The sequence below is a fragment of the Mus musculus genome, chromosome 3, assembly GCF_000001635.26.
Source record: "Mus musculus strain C57BL/6J chromosome 3, GRCm38.p6 C57BL/6J".
In the NCBI taxonomy this organism is placed as follows: Eukaryota; Metazoa; Chordata; class Mammalia; order Rodentia; family Muridae; genus Mus; species Mus musculus.
In genome coordinates, this window is record NC_000069.6 from 96,326,477 (window position 1) to 96,344,288 (window position 17,812).

Consider the following 17,812-nt stretch of genomic DNA (forward strand, 5'->3'; position numbering starts at 1 on the left):
CCTTCAACCGTGTACAATAAACGGGCTAAGTTTCCAGGCTTCTGGCATGTCTCCACCAGCACCCTGCCCATCTGATCCCAGCTCTTCTGTATGCCTGTCTGTCATTTCTTTGATCCCAAAGCTGTGCTGATTGCAGTAGTGGGCCAGGCTGACCTCAAACTCAAAGATCTGTATGCCTCTGCCTCCCGAGTGCTGGGAAGACCTGCACCACCACACTCAGCTCTATCCATAACTCTTCATTTCACCAGTTTTTAGTGTACTAGAATTTCTGCTCTGGTTCATAATTCTTTTTCATATTTATTTTTACTATTTATTTGTGAGTGTCTGTTAGGTGCACATGCCTGCAAGTTCCCACGGAGGACTGGTGCTGGGTCCTCTGGAGCTGTGGGTGTAAGTGCTGGGCACTGAACTAAACTCTGGTCCTCTGCAAGAGCAGCAAGCACTCTTAACAACTGTGCCACCTGTTTGGCCCCAGCTTATTCTGAAAGAACGTAATAGATCTCTCGCTCTTTTCCCCTAAATAACAAAACAGCTCAAGTATTAAGACACTCCACAGGTTATCTCATCAAGCAATAGTAAAATTGTCTAAGTGAAGTTGCCCTTTACTGGTTAACTGAATGCTAATTCTATTTAGATGGTTTATAAAATAAAATAAAATAAAATAAAATAAAATAAAATAAAATAAAATAAAATAAAAAAAGCAAGAGTGCTCTGTCGGCAGGTACCCATGCATGCCAGAAGAGGGCATCAGATCCATTTGTCAGGAGCATGTCTTTGCTGGTTCTCTGAGCAGATGTTCTATAACCGCTTTGCCATCCCACCAGCATTTGTTTAGTAGTTAACTGTGCAAACGAAAGGACTTAATTGGATCAACTAGTTAATCAAAAGCTCCTTGGGCACGGACGTGGTCTCCCATGCCTTTAATCCCAGAACTAGGCGGGCAGAGGGAAGAGAATCTTTTGAGTTAGAGAGAGCAGCCTGGTCTACAGAGGCAGTTCCAGGACAGCCAGGGCTACCTAGAGAAACCTTGACTTCAAAAACAAAACAAACAAATAAACAAAAGCCTGGTGTGGAGGCGCACACCTTTAATTGCACCACTGGAGAAGCAGAGGCAGGAGAATCAAGGCCAGAGTTCAAGGCCAGACTGGTCTATATAATGAACTCCAGCATGGGGGGCGGGGGGGGGGGGGATGTTGAGAGACCCTGGGGGAGGGGGAGGGGGAGGGGGAGAGGGAGGCGCTCCAGAGAGGGCTTATTGGGTGCCCAGGTCCAGGAACCCAGACTTGGGTAACCCCACATACCAATGTCCCTACCCAGTGTCAGTATCGTGATGTTTCTGTAGAAGAAAACCCAGAAAATAACAGGTAAATACATCAAGAGCCTTTTAAAGTACAGCGGCGGAGACCCGCGGCAGGCAGGCAGGTTGGAGCGGCGCAGGGAGACCCCTGCGGTAGGGCTGGCTCCTGTGCTGCCCGACTCCTGTGCTCCGACTTGGAGAAGACGGGCGTCCGTTCGTCCATACCCAAAAGAGTCGGCCACAAGGATGTTGGCACCTGGGGGTGGGCCACGAGCGGCCAGTTAGGGGTAAGAGACGGTGCAAGGTGACTTGTCCCTGGTCCTTCACCGCTCCAGCACTGCGCAAGTGAGAAAGTCCAACAGGCCCCGGGATCGGGCGGCGAAAGGAAGGGGCGTGATGTCACTCCTGGGTGGCTGACGGGGCGGGGTGTATGCAGATGAGGGTCGCGCAGGGGCTGCGGCGTCCGCAGCGGCCGGGGAAACGCGAGAGATTTCTCGCGCGGCGTAGGAGAGAACGCGGGTCGCCAGATATCAGCGGAGCGCCGAGACGGCATGTGCGACGAGGGAGACCCGAGATAGGGCGGGGCTAAGTGACCGTGTGTTAAGAGTGCAGGGGCGGCGGGTGTGAGCCGGGGCCGGGCGCTAGGAGAGCATACTTACCTGGCAGGGGAGATACCATGATCACGAAGGTGGTTTTCCCAGGGCGAGGCTCACCCATTGCACTTTGGGGTGTGCTGACCCCTGCGATTTCCCCAAATGCGGGAAACTCGACTGCATAATTTGTGGTAGTGGGGGAGCTGCGTTCGCGCGCTCCCCTGGTATTTGGTAGTCTAAAAGTAAGGTACTTAATTCTCCTTTTGCATACATATACTATGTCCCTTGTGTTTTGAGAACTCTGGGGCTTGGCTTGCAACTTGAGTAATTTTGTTTATACTTATTTCAACTTAAAAGAAACACGCAATCCTAGATACTTCCTCCTCTCAGCTCTTGATATACATAAGTATACTGTAGCTGAGTCAGATCTCATTAAGAACTTGCTGAGATTTGAACTCAGGAGCTTGCCGTCAGTGTTCTTAACCGCCGAGCCACCTTACCTGCATGCATCCTTCTTTTCAAGCAAGCTTTTGTTAACAAAATGCCTCACCTGCCGACCAGGCTATATCAGATCTTAGAGGAGGGACTAGAAAAGGGGAATGACGGAGTCTGCGACTCAGTCTGAGGAAGGAGTTTCTCCCATGTTTTTCTTATAACAGGCAAGATGGCGGTCGCACACTTGTTTTTTGTTTTTTGGAAACAGGGTTTCTCTGTGTAGCCTTGGCTATCCCGAAACTCTGTAGACCTTCTGTCCTCAAACTCACAGAGGGTTTGCTAACTTTAGGCTGTGACTATCTGGAGGTGAGGGGGAAGAACGCTATGATGGGCATTTTCTGCACCCACTATAACATGTGCACTCGATTCCCTGAGGAGGGAAGGCCGAACGTCAGGACTTCACTCATTCAGAGTTTCCTCTGATCCCACAACTCGCTCTGTGTTTTCTCTAAGTTAACAGGGTGAGCTGTATATCACATGTACTCTTGGCAACTTCTTCCATTTTTAGTAAGTATTATGTGCGGCAAAGAGGAAGATGATCTCTCAGAGACTGGTGGGAATGGAGGTGGACACACACATTTATTGAGTGCTATATTTCCATCAAACTTAAAGCAAATTTTCATATCACAACTTCGAGTAATTTAATTCTGTAGCTGACATTTTACTAATGATAACAGAATATAAACAGCTTAAGTAAATTGCCAGCTACTGTGTAGTTTGTTAGTGCAGAATCAAGATTTAGGTCCAGAACTGTATCCCTGACCCCTCCCATATCCCCCCACTGGCCTTGTAGCCCAAGGATGGATTGATCTCCTGATATCCTGATTCAGAAGAACACCACCACATCCAGCTTTAAGATTGGCATTTATTTCTATCTCTAGGAAAGGGCTTAGCGAGTAAAATCCATTAAATTAGTTTTCGTTTTTTCAACAAATACATATAAATACATGTGGAATGTTTTATGTGGCAGACATGTGTAGTCATTTATAGGTAAATAAGGCGATCCTTTTCAAGCAAAGATACTCAACACTATGTAAACATCTCACTTAAGAGCATTTGTCTCCGGGTGTGGTGGCGCACGCCTTTAATCCCAGCACTCGGGAGGCAGAGGCAGGTGGATTTCTGAGTCCGAGGCCAGCCTGGTCCTCAAAGTGAGTTCCAGGACAGCCAGGGATATACAGAGAAACCCTGTCTCGAAAAAACAAAAAAGAGCATTTGAAATTGGTATGTGTTATTCATTACCTGAAAACTAAGACTAAATAATAAACCCAAATAATGATATCCAGGATAATGGCTAAGTGCACCAAAGCTCAGAATCGATCTCACAGGCACACCAACCAGACACACGCCCTTAACAAAGAACATTACTATGTCTAGAGTGTCCACAAGTGGCAGAGGTTGTTACTTTGTCAGGGACACATCTCACAACTGACCTCTAAGGTCACAACACAGAAGAGACACTAACAATGCAGGGAGAGACCTGGGTGAGGAGGAGGGGAGACCTTGGAGACCTCAGAAACCCTTAAAGGAGTCTGAAGGATGAAGGATCTTAGACAACCTGGATAGGTGCAGCAAGGTTTGACTCCGAGAGCCTGACTGATCTCCAAGCCTTATGCACGATGCACCTGCACTCTTCCAGTCCTGGCCACTCATTTTTCTTGCGGTCCTGTGAAAAATCCAAGAAGACACCTCTGTTTTCCTCCAATCCTTTTCTTTCAATTGTCTATCAACTTTTGTCTACACAATGCCCCCTTTCGTGAACTCTTTAATTTTGAGCAAAGGCTGGAAGAGGCACTGGAGATCTGTTTAACACCAGACTCTAGATTTACCCTGGAGGTCGCTGAATTGTCCTATTGTTACCTGTTTCCTTTGATCTTGTGGGTCTGTTGTCTAGAACCAGGCAGAGGTTGGATGGGGTACCATTTGAGCGGCTCCTGTCTGAGGCAGAACTGCAGACTGCCGCCATTCCAGCCTGCAGGGCCTCTTGCCAAGTCTCTATGGAATCTGCAGGGTGGCCGAGGCAAGTAGGCGCACCTGACTCTGTGGTCTTTGGGCGCCCATTGCCCTTCCTGCTTCTGTACCAGAATGGACATCTGCCCCCTTTGTCTTGTCTTTCTTGTACTCCCCAAAAGATCTAGATGCGACTGATGGTCTAGATGGGTGTGGGAAGATAGACTGTGAAAGATGGGAGAGAAAAGTCAACATTTCACCATTTAAAGCTACCAGGAAGTCTCTGGCTACGGAGGATGACAGGTGGGGTCTCTCCCAAGGAAAACAGGATTGGAGAATGTCGCGTCCGCTCTCGACCAGCAAGAACGACATGACCACCAGTCCTTCTAACAGTAGTTTATTCAGTCCTGATTCTTCTTGTTTATATCTCCCCCGAACCCTGGGCCTCTCACTCCTTTTATACTCTCTCTCATCCACGCACAGCAGGCCACGCCGCCTCACCAGGCACGCAGCTTCAGCTAATCAGGGCAGCAGGGGCATATCTCCATCAAACTGGATTCACCGGTATCCTGGTGCACCTGCACAGCTCTCAAGATGTTTGTGGCTTATATGAGGAAGTCAGGTGCAAGTCATACGACTTAGCTACAGTCCCTGGCGCCTTTGGGACTGCCGCCACACCCGCTCCTAACAGGAGAAAATGAACAGACTGATTGAGATCGTTCAGACTCAGCTTATCTCCACCCTTCCGGCAATTTGCTGTAAGATGAATTGTACTGGGTCAAGAATCGCACTTCATAACTAGTTGAACAGGGAAATCACAACAGCAGCAACAACCACAACCACAACAACAAGATGCTTCCAAAAGTGTAAAGAATAGGGGGAGCTGGAGAGATGGTTAAGAGCACTGACTGCTCCTGAGGTCCTGAGTTCAATTCCCAGCAACCACATGCTGGCTCACAACCATCTGTAATAAGATCTGTTGCCCTCTTTCTGGTGTGTCTGAAGACAGCTACAGTGTACTAAAATAAATAAGTAAAATTTTTTTTAAAAAATGTAAAGAATAAACTAAAGCTGTGTGGTTCGAAAAAGTACCTCAAGACCAAAGAAGTTCCCAATTCTGAGTTAGCGATGCCCAGAGTCTCCAGTGATTTATACTTGACCTGTCCATTGGGGGGGGGGGGGGGGGGAGGTAGGCCGCAAACGAATGCAATCCACGGGCTTGGCTTGGGTTGATATTTGGTTAAAAACAAAAACAAGCAAACAAACAAAAAACAAAGATCTTAACTTGTAAGGTGATTAAGTACTGGACTTTGAGTTGCACAACAGCCGGGACCCGAGGGGCCCCTCTGGGTCCTGGGTCGGAGACACTGAAGGCTAAATCAGGGCCTGTGAGGGCAAGCCACTCGAAGTCTGGGGAGGAAGCAGCAACACAGGAAACGTAGAGCGCAGGGGCAGAGGAAGAGCCCTACACTTCTGAGTAGAATACACATATCGTTCAAGGGATAAGAATAGTGACGGTTGCTGGCACCAGGAAAGAAAGAGAAAGAAAGGAAAAGGGAAAAAAAAAAGCCACGCTGCGGCCCTCCGCTTCCCAGAAGCAGGATTTACGTGCCCAGAATCTGGGACATACCCAAATGCCCGGGGTCCTTAGCTTCCAAGAGCACTCGGGGCCCCTCGGAGGACAACACCTATGCGCAGTTCATGAACTTGAACCCTGGTTAGGAGCAGGATTCTGACCCAGGGACCTGTGCGTCCTCATGGGCGCAAACTTCTAAGACAGGGCCACTCAGACGCGGCTGTCTGCTTGTCTGAGGGATCACTGGCGTGCTGTTTAAAATTTAAAATACCTTTAGAATTCATAATAGAACTTGGTAGTGATAGCAGGTACACGAGTCTCATGCAATCTCTCAGAGAAAGCCTCCCAGGTGGTTTCCGTAGTGTAGTGGTTATCACGTTCGCCTCACACGCGAAAGGTCCCCGGTTCGAAACCGGGCGGAAACAAGCAGTCTTTTCTTATCCAGTGGAGGGAAGATACTAGATATTTGGTGCTCCAAGTACAAGAGTGAAAGGCCTGATCCCCAAAGTCTTTGGAGCTTTTGGAAACTTAGAAGGGGTCATGAGGGATCCACCCTCACGATTAGAGTCCAGCACAGTGTCCTTAGACGGAGAAAATCCTAGAGAGAGGTCCCTCCCACTCTGGGAGGTCTGCTTTGTTGGAAATAGGAACCACAGCTGGTATAAAAGAAGCCACTCCAACTGTTTAAAGCGTAAGCACGATAGCCTGAGCTGATTAAAATCCTCTGCTTTGGCACTAGGGAAAGTTCGCTTCTCTAGTGGATTTTAGTACTGGTGAGAGGACTAAGAGTGAGCTTAGAAAGAAGGGTGCCCTGTTAGTGCATAGTCAGCAGCCGGAGTGTGCAGATGAAACGGCGCAGAGCTTTGGGTGCCGAGTGTCAACTAAAAGATGGTCTGCTTGACTAGACGTTACAGCGTCGTGTGAATGTCTCGAGCAGTGTGTCGTCATATGAAAGTCGCTTCAGTCTCTTACACAGAGCAACTGAGAATTAGAATGGCGTTTGAGTAGGAGGGAAGGTCGTAATCTTCAGCCGATGTGAAGATAGACGAGGCTTTTACTGCATCCACAACAACGTTCCTATTTACCTGGCAGGGGAGATACCACATTGTGCGAATGAGTTTAGTCCCAAGTGTGTCTATTCAAAGGATGACCTCTGTAGACTGGCCCATGACCCAGTGCACCAAACTGAGGCACTCACCGACTGTGGGGGTCTCCTCTCTGCGGGCTCTGGCTGCTGGGACCAGAAGGAAAGTCACATTCTAGTCTGAATGCAATTGGTCATTCTTTTAAGTCCAGCACTTGGGAAAGCTGAGTCTGAGTTTGAAGTCAACCTAAAAAAGGCAGCTATGCTGGGCACATTAGCTTTCTCCCATGGTCTCTTTCACTTTCTCTTAGACTTCGCACTTCAAGGCTGATTCCATTTAATGATATTCCTTTCTTCTTTTCTGTCACCCTCAACCCCTTCCTTTTGACACGCAAGGGGAGCAAAGCGTCCGCAGTCCTCAAGCGCTCGCCCTTCTCACTGCTCTCTATTCAAAAGCCGGAACAAGAGAGCTGGTGCGGTTAATGTTGCTATTTTCTGCTTTATGGAGACGCACACAGAAAATCCAATGTTTCTCCTGACCAGCACCCGTGGCATGGGACCTCCCTCGTACTCCAGCCCTACTTGGCTGCGGCCGGTAGGGTAGCGAGAGCTAGGAAAAGGCGAGAGAGTTAAGAGAGAGTCGCGGAAGTAAGGGAGGAAAGAAAAGGTCAGTCAGAAAAGAAACATGTGTTCGGAGGGGAAGAAAAACAGGAAGACGGCAGAGAAAAACGAGGCTGCTTAGCTGAACAGCAAAGCCATCTACTGTTTACTGCCCAATTTTGTGCCCACTTTTGGGCCCACTGGAACTAACTCGTGCGTCTTTTGGTTTCCGATTTCCTTCTAATTCACTCACCCGGTCGGAGAGCAAGCTTTACCTCCGGCCGCGGCGATCCTGGTGAGAGAAGCGCAGCGGATGCAAGGGGACAAACCAGGAGCCAAGCGAAGATGTTAAAAAAAAAAAAAAAAAAAAAGGAAGGAAACCTTACCAAATAATAGTTTTGGTCCCATCGGCCATATCCTTACAACTTTGAGAGTCTGAATTTTGTTTTGCCTTATTATGTAGAATTTGGTTAATTTTTTTAAAAAAAAGGAGACAAGACCAGGGAGCAGAATGAAACAAGCAAACACCCCTCATGAAACACACGTCCCCGGGTGGGCTCGAACCACCAACCTTTCGGTTAACAGCCGAACGCGCTGACCGATTGCGCCACGGAGACACATAAGGTGCAAACCTCCCAACGTTCCTATTTACCTGGCAGGGGAGACACCACACTGCGAATGAGTTTAGTCCCAAGTGTCTATTCAGAGGATGACCTCTGTAGACTGGCCCATGACCCAGTGCACCAAACTGAGGCACTCACCGACTGTGGGGGTCTCCTCTCTGCGGGCTCTGGCTGCTGGGACCAGAAGGAAAGTCACATTCTAGTCCGAATGCAATGGGTCATTCTTTTAAGTCCAGCCTTGTTTCTTACAAAGATGGGGAGGCTCTTCTCCTATGTGTCTCTGTGGTGCAATCGGTCAGCGCGTTTGGCTGTTAACTGGAAGGTTGGTGGTTTGAGCCCACCCGGGGACGTGTGTTTGCTTGTTTTATTCCACTCCCAGATCTTGTCTCCCTTTTTTTTTTTTTTTTAAATTAACCAAATTCTACATAATAAGGCAAAACGAAATTCAGACTCTCAAAGTTGTAAGGATATGGCCGATGGGACCAAAACTATTATTTGGTAAGGTTTCCTTCCTTTTTTTTTTCTTTAACAACTAATATCTGTCCCTTTCCCAAATACTTCTGACTTTTGATCACGTGTTTCATTATTACAAACAATAACATCCATTTCTGTGCACACATCTGTGGTCGCTTGTGCAATGGCTTCTGTAGAGTCCTGGAGAGCAAGTTTTCAACGCTAGTGTTTAGGTTGAAAAATCTTGTCTCTTGTTGGCTTATTAGCTGTAATTCTTTCCCTGGTCTTATTGAGTCGTTAACTTCTGGTTTAGTCAGTTTTAACTTATCATAGTCTATCTTCAAGTGCTGTCCTTCATGTCCTTGCATTACACATTTTTTTCCCCTTAAAGATGCGGAATAATTCATCTTTACTACTTTTGTTTAAAGTCTGATTTTTTTTTTTTTAAGAAGATGGAAATAACAGGAACAGTGACGCTGTGCTTGCCGTCTTATCTACATTGGTATTTACAATGCTCCTAGATCTTAGTGTCCATAAGGATTCCCTCGGGCTGGCAGCTGCTTTCACAGGTTATTGTAGTGTGCAGGGACAGAGAGCTGGCTCTTCCTCCTTGACTCTTGACACTCCTCCTTCCCCTCCCTACCCGCATCCCCACCCCCACCCCCTGGGTCCTTTAAAGGTACACCACGGATCTCTGTATTTTGTGTATGCGCCATTACTTATTCCTCCAATTACTGTTGAAGTTTAATTCTCTGTGCGTAGGTGTGGTTTTTCCTTAGGTTGGTGGGCTAATCTCATTACAACTGGAAATTTTTCAGTCACTGTTCCTTAAAAAAAAATTTTTTTTTCTTTTCCTTCAGTCCATTCAGGATCCTCAATTGCTGGTTGGGCTTCTTACAGTCGCTCTACCGCTTACTGACGCTTTCTTTCATCGATCTTTTTTCTTCTGGTTTTCTGAGGCAGGGTTTCTCTGTGGCCCTTCTTTGTGACCCTAGCTGTGTTGAAACTCTCTTTGTACACCAGGCTGGCCTCGAACTCAGAGACCCACCAGCCTGCAAGCACTGGGGTCAAAGGCGTATGCCCTCATGCCTGGGCAAACATTTTTTATTATTTTACTTTGTAATGGCTTCCTGTAGCTTTGCAATCCTAACCTTTCCTCACTTAATTAATTAATTTCCTCACTCTGTTAATTCCATCTGGTAAATTTATTATCTTGGATGTTATTTTAGGCTCTGAAGGTTAATTCTGGCCATTCCAATATCTATATGCTCTATGTCTTTGGACCTGTAAAACAATTAAATTACAGCTTCAGGTTTTTCTCAACTCATTCTAACTTATTAGTTCTGGCCCAGGATTTATTTATTCTCCTCACTATGGGCCATGTTTCTTGCTTTTGTGCATGCCTAGTATCTTAGGTTGGGTTTTATTGCTGTGAAGAGACACCATGATCACAGCAATTCTTATAAAGGGCAACATGTAATTGGGGCTGGCTTACAGTTTCAGAGGTTCAGTCCATTATCATCATAGTGGGGAGCATGGCAGCATGCAGCCAGACATGGTGCTGGAGAAGTGGCTGAGAGTTCTACATCTTGACTAAATACAGCAGGAGATTGTGTCACACTGGGAGTAGCTTGAGCACAGAAGACCTCAAAGCCTGCCCCCACAGTAACATAGTCCTCTAACAAGGAAGGCCACACCTCCTAACAGTGCCACTCCCTAAGAGCCAAGCTTATTCAAACCACCACATGCCCTGAGCCTTCTCTCCAGCTCCTGCTCTCAGTCTCCTCACAGGCATGCCCAGATTAGTGTTCTGATGAACAGGGAGGGGAAGAACCGCTACCTTCCCTCTTCCCAGTTCTCTTTGAAATATATCACAAGCCTATGAATTCTAGCTATCCCTAAGCTAAAATAGACGTGTGTGAATGATAAATTCACAAGCAGATTTGGGGATGGGGGGGGGTGTCACAAGGGAAGGGGGGTGGACACAGGAAGACTGGGAAGTAAGGGTGATAGTGACTGGGGTGCATGATGTGAAATTTCTCCCAGGCAGACTGGGAGTTTGCCTCAAATGTAAGCAGGTACCATCGGGGTTCCCATTGCCATTTCCAGTCTTTCAGGATTTGCCTTGATGCCTAAGCATTAAGAGCATACGATGTCTTTAAAGTCCCTAGAAAGTACTCCTTTATAGATGAGTAGGCAGGGCCGTATATTTAAAAATTGCCAAAGAAGGCCCCTCGTTGACCCAATGGAGGCTTGGGCTGACTAACTCAGCTACCACTCAGCCCACGTCCAGGGCATTGAGTGAGTCCACCCCAACATCTGCTCCATCTGTGAGCTGCTGGAGCACATGATGAAGCTGGTCCTGCAGAACCAGAGCCACGGGATCTCCATGACTTTGGACAACAGCAGGATAACCAAGAGGAGTCTTAATGAGGGTCCAGTACTGATTGTGTGGCAGAAGGCATAGGCCTCGAACCAGACCATGACTCACTGCATGAGAAGCTATTAAAATAAACAGGTATGGTGTGTGACACCCTGCAGCTTCCGTTGCCACTGTGACAAAAGAATATGTAATGGAGAGCTGGAAAAAGATGGAGGAGTGGAGCAGTGTCTGGGGGTAGAACTAGAGATGCGACGGCTGTGATGGGCGGGAGAGAAGGTTGCTGAGGTGATGGAGGAACAGTCATCAGCTGTAGGGCTGTTGAGGTGGTGTGCAGCCTGGAGCGTGTGCACACTCGGCCTCAGAACTTGGAGCAAGCTGCCCAACCGCACGACTGCCCTGGTTCTGAACAGCGACAGGATGTTCAAGATGAAGAATGGTCCATTTACTAGATTGGACTTCCTCGAAAGAAAGACCTCTGTGGTCCATACTTCTTCCAGAGACCATGCTGGCCCTTGACCCTTGCTTGACAGCCATGTTGATATCCGCAGGCAATACTGCCATCGGAAACCAAGCGGGTGTTCATAGTCCATGCTGTTGCCCGAAACCAGGATTTGTGCACCCGCTGACTGTAAAGGGCAAGAAAGCTACTTTGGAAGTAGTATCGATGTCTGCAGACTCGCAGTTCAAAAAGAGGACTGCAGAAGGCTTCAGTGACAACCCCTACCTTCACCACAAACCCCACCCCCACCCCACCACTGAAAAAGATAAGAGCCTAGAAAGGAAGCCATCAGAGAACTCTTAAAAACTGTAACAAGGATGTTGAAGTGTGGCTTTCCACTTTGATGGCTTCTGGCGGGGTGCAGTTGGAGAAGTGTTCATCTTCCCTTGGGCAGCTGGCCACTGGGAGTCTGTCTGTGCCCCAGTGAGTATATGGACAACACAAAATGGACTTGGTTTGGTTTTTCCTTTTTTTTCTTTTCTTCCCCTTTCTTCTCTTTCTTTGTGGGGGCGATGTCACAAGGGAAGGGGAGTGGACTTGGGAGCACTGGGAAGTGATCGTGATCAGGATGCATGATGTGAAATTCCTAAATAATTAATAAAAATATTACGCTGGAAAATATTGCCAAAGAGGCTATTTTTAAAAAATTAGAGTATAAAAACTTGCAAGAGAATGCACCCCAACTGTCACTAGGGAACACAATGGCCTATTGCTGTTTCTTGGTTTTAGGTTAAAAAAAAATTTTTTTTTAAATATTTCCAGAGGATAACTTGAGGACAATTTTGTTGGAGTTTAAGAGGGAAAGCATCGGGGCCGTACTGTCATTTGCCTTTAATCCCAGCATGTCAGGGGGAAATGTGCTTACTACTAGATTAGTTGAGACATGTGTTTCTAACACATAAAGACAAACTGTTGGCAGGCAGCCTTAGAGAATGTTCCAGGAGAGGGTACAACCTGCAGATAACCGCAGCTGTCACACAGTGAGTACCATGCTTTGTGGCTCTCTACCCTTTCGGTGTCTCAGGGATCGCCTTCAGCCACAGCTTACAATGCTCCTTAAGGTTAAACAATCTACAAGCAAAAGCTGATGAGGGGGAGTTTGAATCTAAAGCTCCAGTCTGCGCATGACAGGGGATTTGTAACCGAGAGCAATGGAGCCAGAATAGCAGCGCCAGGAGGCTGTGGTGACCTGACTTCGCAAAAACTGGTCTGAGAATACACGAATTCCAGGGTTCGAACAGAGTATCCGAGAAAGTAGGAGCTCAGTTCCAAATGGGCGTCAAGACACTTGCAATCTAGAAAGTCATCTGCCTGCTTCCATCTCTAAAAGGAGAGCCGGAGGGCCTTACCAAAAACCGATCGTCTACCCTCCACCCCTAACTCAGCCTTCCTCCAGGGCTGCTCTCGCCCAGCCCCAGGTGAGTCACCACGAAAGAAGTCACCTCTTCCTGGAGCACTACATCAAAGCTGTCTTCTGTTCTCTAAAAGCGATCTAGTAAACAGTTCAAGGACAGTGTGAATTAGGTATTTCTGCCAAATCTGAAGACTGTCTTTGCAGAATACAAAACAAAACACGTTGATCATGGAAGTCTGATGGTGGTGGTTGAAGAGGTGACCAGAGTGACAAAGTCCATCAGCACCAAGGATGGTTGTCCATTCTGCTAGGACAACATACTTTCATATTTAAAAAGTAGAAACAGCCAAAGGAACCCTTGTGAAATTTGAGATATTAGAAAATGTCTGTGTCTATAAAAATAAATCATATAAGCAAAAACAGTAAGGGTGACTGTTTTTCTAGTATGTCAGATTCGTTTCATAAATGTGATTTCTGGATACTTATATTTTTGTTCGGGACCACACTAAGATACAATCTTTTCTGGAAAAGGTCCCACGGATAGGATAGACACCCTGATGTACTTCTGGATATCTAATAATCCCAGCCAAAGTGACGACTAAAATCAACTCTCACAGCAGCTTAAAAAGAAATTGCACAGAAAAGACGTCAAGGTAGCCCTAGGAAATTCTAGGCTGTGGGAATACAGGTGTTCTTTATGTGTTTGCCAAATGTATTTGTTTTTAAAAGTTGTGGGTTTTTTTTTTTATTTTGTTTGTTTGTTTGTTTGTTTTTGTTTTGTTTTGGTAGCCCGTGGGTGAAAGCACAGGGTATGGAGTGTATGTGGGACACGAGAGAAGAGCGCTTGTTGAGAACACAGATCTAGAAACAAATGTTTGTAATAAAATGTTGGGGGAGCAGTTGTTGGAATAAATACTACTGGGAAGGCAGGTGGATCACGGAGGGGATTTGGGACAGTTTTAAACTTGTCCTTGGGGTTGATGAAATGGCTTGGCGGCTCAGAGCACAGATTGCTTTAAATCCAGGTTCAAATCCAGTAGCCATTTGGTGGCTCACATCGATCCATAATGAGAAACAAAGAACCGGAGCAAGAGGGGGTAAAAAGAAAAAAAAAAAGAAAGAAAGAAAGAAAGAAAAGCTTGTCTGTTTGTTTTTTTTTTTTTTTTTAATCGGAGTTTTAAAAACGATTTCCATTTCTTTACATAGATTTTTACAATTTTTAACTTCTGTCCCGATGCTTTTGAGTCTGTTTTCTGGAGCCAAGCTGCCTGCATTCCTTCGGTTCTAATTCTTTTCAAATTTCATCCTGCTCATGCAATCGTTAGCTGTCCTTATCCAGTTTCCCGTTTTCCATACAAGCTCCTACAGATCCACCAGCAGAACTCGGAGTTTCCCTTTCTGCCAACGCGCTGCCAAGCAAAATCGCCCTCCCAGTCTTCAAGCCACAAAAGCCAGACCACGCTTGAATCCCATGCGTGGAGCTGAGTCCACTGTTGTGGAAATTCCGACACGACCTGAATGCAAAACGGTGAACCAAAGTTCAATATTGTCGAGGCACTAAAAGCTCCATTGTAGCTTGTACCAGAGCAGACACCAAGGTAAGGTCTCCGTGTCCAGCTAACATCAGCTAAATCAGAGACTGACCTGGGGGCCACGCAGCTCCAGCTCACCTGAAGACAAAGGAAGCCTGGGAAAGGAACGCGAACTTAAACCTTTTATAAGGTCAGGAACAAAGTGAAAGAAAAGCGCTCTTCTACTTCGAGTAAATAGAGAGGTCCCACCGAGATTTGAACTCGGATCGCTGGATTCAGAGTCCAGAGTGCTAACCATTACACCATGGAACCTACACATAAAATTGCTCTACATTAGTCCTTAGTTGTATAAGAAACTTTATCATCCATTTTTCTTAGTTATTAGTTTTGTGCGTTTTTATATGATCTGTAACTCAGGACATGAGAAACTGAAGGCAAATCCTCTATGGTCGTAAAACTAGACAAGAGCCCCCATCAAGAGCGACATGGTCTTCCTTCATTTACTACACTTCTCTGTCCTGAGAAGACATTTCCCCCTCAAAAATAAAAAATTATTTCTTTGGCCTGATATTCTATTCCTCCTCTATGGAGTCTCATTGATGAAAGGGTGTGATCTGGGACATCCCATCCTCTTCCTTGGACAACTGGAACCCATGATGGTTCACACAACCCACCGCTAACATACAAATATAACTCTACAATAGGAAGGACTGGAGGGACCTTCCTGTTTGTATGTGTGTGTGTGTATGTGTGTATATACAAACACACACACACTCACACACATATATATACATATATGTATGTATATGTATACATATATGTATGTGTATATACATATATGTGTGTGTATATATATGTGTATATATATATATGCATGTGTGTATCATTTAGGTTAAGTTTTTTCCTTCAAAAAATACACACATGTTTATCGAACAAAATAAGAATGAGTGATCTTTAAGGTTATAAAATTATTAACCTAGATCACACTTCCTGAAATCCATCTGTGCTGGCAAGTCAGAGACCTGGCTCTGACATTTAAACACACTGTTTTCTGAAAGTTGGTTATTTATTCCTTTTTAATTTCCTTATCACAACTGAAATTTTTTATTTTTAAAGTAGATATTATCCAAAGGTACCCAAACTACGCACTGCAGGGCCATAGGATATATGTATCCAAGACCTCATAAAGCACATAGATAAAATTCAACATTATATCTCAAAATAGTAATGTGTGCATATACAGTCAGCCTTGGACTGTTAAAGATAAGCCTGTGTTCATTAAGGTTTTAATTAAAATTTCTTTGATCACTCATTTATAATTGTGGGAAAATGAAGGGAATTTTGCACTTTGCAGGGAAGGGCAAGAGAAAAATCTATAAAGTGATCATACGAACAAAACAGAGTTATGGGGCTGGTGAGATGGCTCAGTGGGTAAGAGCACTCGACTGCTCTTCCGAAGGTCAGGAGTTCAAATCTCAGCAACCACATGGTGGCTCACAACCATCCATAACAAGATCTGACTCCCTCTTCTGGAGTGTCTGAAGACAGCTACAGTGTACTTACATGTAATCAATAAATAAATCTTAAAAAAAAAAAAAAAAACAGAGTTATGTTTGATTTTTCAGAATGGAATCTACCTAACTGGAAATTACCTTTCTGATCGGCGAAGTCTCTGCTTTGGTTTATAGCCTGGACTGTTTATTTTGGAGCTAGGCAAACACACAACATCTAACTCTCTAACCCAAGCCTGCTTCAAATTCTGTACTGAGTGTACTGAGGTCACTGTATGCAGAACCAGGTGCACTGTTTACACGGGGGCCTTTGGTGAGTTTGCCTGGGACCCCACTTCTCTAGGCTTTCTCAGCCTGACAGCATCTCAGCGAGATAGCACCTCTCAATTACAGCCCACTCACTTCCTAAAATGTGCGTGTGCGTGTGTGTGTGTGTGTGTGTGTGCGCGCACGCGCGCGCAGTTGCCCACAGAAGGCATTGGCATTCCCTAGAGCCGGATTTTTGTTTGTTTGTTTGTTTGTTTTGTTTTGTTTTGTTTTTCCGAGACAGGGTTTCTCTGTGTAGCCTGACTGTCCTGGAACTCACTCTGTAGACCAGGCTGGCCTTGAACTCAGAAATCCGCCTGCCTCTGCCTCCCAAGTGCTGAGATTAAAGGCATGCGCCACCACGCCCTGCTTAGAGCTAGAATTATTAAAAGTTGTGAGCAGCCAACATAAACGCTGGGAATCCAACAGCCAATAGAACTCTTAACCATTGAACTGGCTCTCCAGTCTCCCCTCCCCCATTTGGGGGTAGCAAGTTGGTCAAAATATTCCCGAATAAAACACACACACACACACACACACACACACACACACACACACACACACACAGCGTCCTTTATTTGGTGGCGTCTAGCGAGGAACTCGCGCTGCCGCCACCGGGCAAAATATTCCCGAATAAAACACACACACACACACACACACACACACACACACACACACACACACACACACACACACACAGCGTCCTTTATTTGGTGGCGTCTAGCGAGGAACTCGCGCTGCCGCCACCGGGCAATTAGAGCGGATTAACCCACTACCGCTAAACCCGGATCCTAAAGCGCACATGGGCTCCTTCTCTGGGTCCTGTTGGTCACCCGGGCCGTAGCCTGGTCAGCGTGGGGTTCTCATGTGTGGCAGCGGAATTCCAGCATCCGGGAGACGCTGGCGGGTGCGTAGCGCCCACTCACTTCGCGAACACAGCCCAGCCAAGGAATGTTAACCTAAAGGTTCCAAGTTCACACCTACCCTGGGACTCCTGTTGTCATTTTAAACAGCTTTTTGTCCTCTCTCTCCCCGGCGGACAGCTAAACAACATTATCAGTGGCAGATGGACAAACACGCCCAAACCGGCACCCTTCTAGGGTCTGGACACCCTAACCCTGCTGATGGGATATCAATGCTAAACCGTGAGACTCAAATTCCTGAAAGGAATGCGCTCTCCCACCACACCCCACCCCGACTCCCCTTCGAGATAAAAAGATCCTGATGCCTTTGCCAACCCTTAAACAGCTAAGGCATGCGCCCCCTACTCTTTTCACCTGCAAATTAAGGTGGTCTGGGTATCCGGTGAGTGGCAGGAAACCTGAAGTTCAAGTGATTGCTCTAGTAACAAGGTCACCACCACAGAGAACATCAACATAGCCACTCTGCAGCACACAGCTAGTACTGCTACCATTTATGTTTGAGAGAAGGTTTTATGAATCTCACGCTGCCCTAGCACTCTCTTTTCAACTGGTCCTCCAGAGTGCTGCGGTACAAGGGTGGTGGGCCACCCTTGTACCAAACACCATGACTATTATTTTTGAAAAGAGCATATC

At 46.2% G+C, this 17,812-nt stretch overlaps 4 non-coding genes across 4 annotated transcripts; 2 read left to right on the forward strand and 2 right to left on the reverse strand.

The window, feature by feature from the left end:
- The first annotated feature begins 1,948 nt into the window (after positions 1 to 1,948).
- Positions 1,949 to 2,114, forward strand: Gm24830. The gene has a single exon (XR_003954744.1). It is a non-coding gene; the product is annotated as a U1 spliceosomal RNA (small nuclear RNA).
- Positions 2,115 to 6,263: 4,149 nt separating this feature from the next.
- n-TVcac10 lies at positions 6,264 to 6,336 on the forward strand. The gene has a single exon. It is a non-coding gene; the product is annotated as a tRNA-Val (tRNA).
- A 1,802-nt stretch (positions 6,337 to 8,138) lies between these two features.
- n-TNgtt5 lies at positions 8,139 to 8,212 on the reverse strand. The gene has a single exon. It is a non-coding gene; the product is annotated as a tRNA-Asn (tRNA).
- A 6,467-nt stretch (positions 8,213 to 14,679) lies between these two features.
- On the reverse strand, positions 14,680 to 14,751 carry n-TQctg5. Its single transcript has one exon. It is a non-coding gene; the product is annotated as a tRNA-Gln (tRNA).
- Positions 14,752 to 17,812: the final 3,061 nt, after the last annotated feature.